Source organism: Elephantulus edwardii, unplaced genomic scaffold, assembly GCF_000299155.1.
Source record: "Elephantulus edwardii isolate Elephantulus edwardi_28Jun2011 unplaced genomic scaffold, EleEdw1.0 scaffold00277, whole genome shotgun sequence".
In the NCBI taxonomy this organism is placed as follows: Eukaryota; Metazoa; Chordata; class Mammalia; order Macroscelidea; family Macroscelididae; genus Elephantulus; species Elephantulus edwardii.
This window is the reverse complement of record NW_006400027.1, coordinates 2,924,745-2,930,227: the sequence shown is the minus strand read 5'-3', so window position 1 is coordinate 2,930,227 and position 5,483 is coordinate 2,924,745. Positions and strand designations below refer to the sequence as shown.

General features: G+C 38.7%; 1 pseudogene; it reads right to left on the bottom strand.

The window, feature by feature from the left end:
• Window positions 1-5,163: 5,163 nt before the first annotated feature.
• The window catches only part of LOC102863065, a 3,805-nt pseudogene continuing 3,485 nt past the window's right edge, over window positions 5,164-5,483 (bottom strand).

Here is a 5,483-nt window from a genome sequence, read left to right as displayed (position 1 = left end):
TATCCCAGTCACTGAATCAATCCACCTCATAGAGGGCCTTCCTCTCCTGCGCTGTCCCTCCACCCTCCCAAGCATGATGTCCCTCTCTAAGGACCCGTCTCTCCTCACAATATGTCCAAAGTATGTTAGACGGAACCTCAGAATCCTTGCCTCCATGGAGCCACCCAGTTTAACCCTTTCCAGGATGAATTTGTTCGTTTTCCCAGCAGTCCATGGTATTCTCAATATTCTTTTCCAGCACCACAGCTCAAAGACATCAATTCTCCTTCTATCCTCCTTGGTCATTGTCGAACTCTCTGATGCATAACAAGTTTATATATAGAAAATAAAATAAAAAAGAGCAAATTTACAAAGAAAACAAATGCAATTTCATGATGTGCTATAAAGTGCAAAATGTCATAACCAGTGAGACCACTGTGCTCAGTTCAAACCTTGCAGAGGCCACTGTTGTTGTTAGGTGCCGTCATGTCAAGCTTGACTCATAGTAACCCTATGAACAAAGGATCAGAACCCAGTTCTGTTCTGCAGCATCCTCATGTTTCCTGACATGTATGAGCCCACTGCAGCAGTCATCGTCAATCCACCTGGGTACAGGTCTTCTTCTCCTTTGCATACCCTACAACCATCCCAACATCATGCCTGTCTCCAAGGAATAGCATCTCCTTGCAACATGCCCAAAGTATGTGAGGCATCACACTTTGGAGGCAGAGGCCTGAATAGGTACTAATTCACCTGAGCCTCCAGAGCATTTACAGATGCAAAAGTCATATGTGGGAGGATTTCCCATATTTCTCCCTCAGACCAGCTAGTGTATTTGAGCCACTTGCCTTTGGTTTAGCAGCACAACCTCTTTACCACTAGACCCCCAGAGGCTTCAATAATAAAACTTTCATTTTAGTCAGAATCAACTTGATGGCACACCACAACATTAACTGTAAAATTTAGGCTTCATGCAGACAAAAACATCATCTGCCAAGAAGATGACAACTCTTGATGCTCTTTAAGAAAACCATCTTTCCCCAGGAAGTAAGAATTTGGTGGTCAATCAAAATGACTGAAACAGACTGAGTTTCTTGTCTCTGGAAGCATGTCCTGTTTTGACATCTGTTCTCAAAATCTAAGTCAAATCTTTTGAATTGGGTCAGGAAATGAAATCCCACAGGACTTACTTATCTACCACCTTCCATTGGCACTCTACTGGGTGAAATCTATCTGCTATAATTTTGTCTTTTCTTATGAAACTGCTTCTCTCTGAGGGTTCTGAGGCAATATTATCTGTGAAGTCATTATACAGGCATTTATTTAGTTAGGATTTTTACCATATCACAAATTTAATCTCTTCTTTATTAATTTATACTCTACCTACTCCTCGAAATTATTTGAGAGTTCTGATGCCCACAAAAAATACTACTTTACACAAACCAAAAAATAAAATAAGCAAAATTTAGTGTGAAAAACAAACTTTGTAAATAAATTTTGTATTTATGTATTTAAACTTTGTAAATAAATCAGTATAAAATAAAAAATACAAATATGCAATATTTTTTAAAACAAAAATATCCTTGGTTTCATTTTTATTTCATATTGCTCTGAAAGCAGAGCTGTAAAACCTATAAATTTAAGTTCTTCTTGGAGAACATTGAGATTTCCAAAGTGTGAGGCAGGTTTTCTCGTGGTGATGCCAGACCTCCAGAACGCTCAGAGAGACCCAAATGGGTTCAAATGAAGTTCAAACCAGAAAAATAAATACATAGTTAGAGATCAGCTCAACATCTGCTTTCTTCCATCCTTTTCTCCTGTATTTTTTCTTTTGTTTCACCACCTTCCACAGCCAAACCATGGTGTTTGAGAAAATAAATACTTGTAGACTCCAACTTTTATGTTGAAAGTGTACTAGCTGATTTTTAAATCAATATAAATCTTTAGATTTTGATTTCTATTCCTATTCCTATTCCAATGAGAAGATTTTTGTCTTCAGAAAAGAATCAGGGCTAGATTTCATTCAGCCCAATGGGAAGATGGAGCTTTAAGTGAAATGAAAATTTTGAACACATCTGCACAATGATTGGCATGCTCCTTATTCTCATATTGGCCCACCAGCAGTCATGTTGCTGTCACCTTATTTTGAAGTAGCCCTCAGTAGTGGTAATGTTTTCATGCATCTGTTTAACATTGACAGCAAACACACGGAGATGCAATTGACTTTCCTAGTCACAAATAGATCAAGACAGTTAATCCAGAAATGGCAAGCTCTTAAGTGCTTTCTGGTCCGGAGAAATCCTAAAAAAATGTGTTTCTTTAGAAGCAGCTAGGATGAAACTTTGAAGTAGAAGCTCTAGCCACCATCCCAGCTAACACTCCCTCCCCATGTCTGTTTATTTTGGCCATGCTACAGTAAATCTTCTCCCGGACATGCCCTGCTCATGTGGACATGCCCTGCTCATGTTTCATGGCCAAGCAAAGATAGCACCCATTTGTTTGGTGATGTTCCTCCTGACCTGTGCCCCTTGGAGTTACACCACCTTTCAGAAGAAAAGGACTTTGTGAGTCCCCTTTATTTGTGTGTGTTGGTGGCTGTGCTTGTTTCTAACCAGATACCTTCTGTGTTTGGACAGCAGAGCTTCTGGCTGAGTAAACCTGACCACAGGCAGCAGAGTGTGTGGGCTGCATATTCAAGATCTGTGAAGAGACAAGAGAGTCCTCCTGAATCAGGGGACCTTTCTGGAATAGCCCTGAGAAACTAGTTACTCACAAAGTTTCCCAGGCTTGTCACTAGAACACATTGAATTATGGCTGGGAAGATTGTCCTTATTAGTACTTTGCTTGGTTATAAAGTCAGAAACTATTGTGGAATCTCAGTGCATTCTTTTCCTCATTTCCACGTTCGAGGGATTGCTCGGCTTTCTGAGAGTGTTGAGCCCCTAGTGCACATTGGCCTTAAGCCTGAGGGAGGCTCAGGTGAGTTACTTGGACATCGGAATAAGCTTGTCAGCCTGACTAAAGGGAGGTGCATGTGCTAGTAGCTGATCTGCCTAAGACAGCATACTTAAACCCACTTTTGGGTCCCAGTTTGCCTTAAATCCAAACCTTATTAAAACCAAGAAGCCAAGGGATCAATATTTATGGTGAGAATAACTGTTACTATATGATCAAACTGTCTTACACTTAAAGGTTTGTAGTAAGGAGAGAAAGTGAAACGATAACACTAAATAAAACAGCAGAGGAGAAGGCAGACCTATAGAAGCTATTGGTTTGCAATGAATTTTAGAACCAGAAAATTGCTAATGTAAATATTGAATGAAATCTAATTTCATTCTCCAGGCTGGCATGCAATAACCCAGGGTCTGAAAATGCACAGGGGATCTCCCTTTAAGGTTTTCATTCTGTCCAGGCAGGCCCTCATTATGGGAATGGTATGCTAACACTGTACCCATGCATCAGGTAGAGAAAGCTGGGAGCGAGACAGAAAATAAGCCTAAATTAAGTCACCTCAGTGTGATGGTATGTTAATATCACACTCTCAACTCAGGAATAGCAAACTAAGAGGGAGAGAAAAATAAGCCTGTATTAAGCTACATCAGTATGGAGACTGATTTTATTGCTGTCTCTGTATTTGTGTATTGCAAGCCTGAAAACCTAGTGGGAAATATCATAAATTTTCCATGGTGTTTCAGAAATTGCTATAGCCAAGACTATACTGGAAGCTAAATATGAAAACATCCTAATTTACTATTTTTTTTACCAGCTCAGATATAATAGTCATTTCAGAAGGCACTGAGAAGGAGGGCAGTATGTGGTCAAGCAGACATCAAAGCTCCCTCAAGGGAAAGCAGCTCAAATCTGGAGGAGGTGTTTTGTAATTCCCAGCTGTATCATTATGGTATTAAGATGCATTAATTGCTTTGCAGCTATGTAGGTATAAGGTGATATTCATTGACCTAAGTTGACAACTTCCTTTTTGCTAAAGCTAGTTAGGAAAAAGCACTTCAAATGGGTTTCTAATGATCTCATAAACACTGTTTCTTCTGATTGCTAAGTAGCTTCCTTTCCTTTCTTCTCTTTTTAATTCTCAGCTTCCAGTTCCTCTTCATTATAGTCACAAGCAGCTGAACTTATGCTCTCAAGTGTTATTTTTACATCTTCACAGGAACAGGAAAGTTTGTTCAGCAAGTGATTGTGGACAGAAGGATAGATTGTAATTGAGCTAGAGGGAACCAGAAATGACTTGGCTTTCAACGAAAGTCAAAGTATTTCTTATTGAAATGATGGAAAGCAGCCATCTTACTAACATGTGGATGACGCCATTTCAAAAAGAAATGTTGAAAACAAAAATTACTCATATGTTTCACTTTCATTGAGAAAATACCTATTATAAATCACAAGGAAATTAAAAAATTTCCAGTGCATAAGGAAAGGCATATATCTATCAGAAAGTCAAAAACACTGGTATTATAAATCTCTGGATGCTTACTTGACTCTTCCACAGTGATGATCTGGTGAATTGAGTAGGAGTGGCATCCACTTCCTATACAACATGCCTCTGGAAACTCTATGAGCTTTGATAAATGATGACAGTTGCTATAAGTTGTTCTTGACTCGATGGCAATCAACAACTGCTGTTGAAGACATCTGCAATGAGGTGGGGAGGGTGCCATAATTAACTGAAAAAAATCAGATTAGGTTATGCTCATGTAGTGAGCAGGGGTCAGTGTACTGCTATATCTAAAATGTGGCCAAAATGCTAAGAAATAAATACCTGGTATAATTGAGTACTACCAAAGCCTTTATTCCGTTCCAAATGACCTCAATCAGCAGTCTACTCAGGGAACTCAATTAGTAGGGTAGTAAGAGTACAAAAGCCTGACCACTTGAAGACCCTTACATTATGTTCCTTTTGTACCGATACAATCAGCAAAAAGAAGGTGACATTTATTTTCTTTTTTAACAGTCTGATAAAAACATAATTTATTCTTCTAATCACAACTGATTTCCATCTGCATTTTGTAAGGTAAGAAAAAGAAAATTAGCTGAAGAAATAGCTATGACCTTGAGCTATTATAACATTATTATACTATAACACAACCACTGGTTTAAAAGATGTACAGCATCACTGTAAAGGTGTTCATCTTGTTGACTTTTAGCAAGGAATGGATGCAGTATCTATCAATGAACTTTTTCCAGAAAGGCTTTGCAACACCTAACACACTGCTGGGTACACAGTCTCAAAGCTGGAGTCATTTCCATAATAGGGATCTTCATAATAAGTTGTTTTAGTGGATCATAGCTTCTAAAGTAGTTCAATTGTAGCTTCACAGTTTTTAACTTGACTACCTTTTCTATCTTATCTTAAGCTCTTCACAGAAGCCAAGAAAGCTTAAGATACAAGCTGTCAGATAATGGTTTGAACAATAGAAGATATTTTCTGAAGGAACTTGGCAGATTAGAAGGGTTATCCTGGTGGAGGGTGGAGCTGGGAAGTAAGT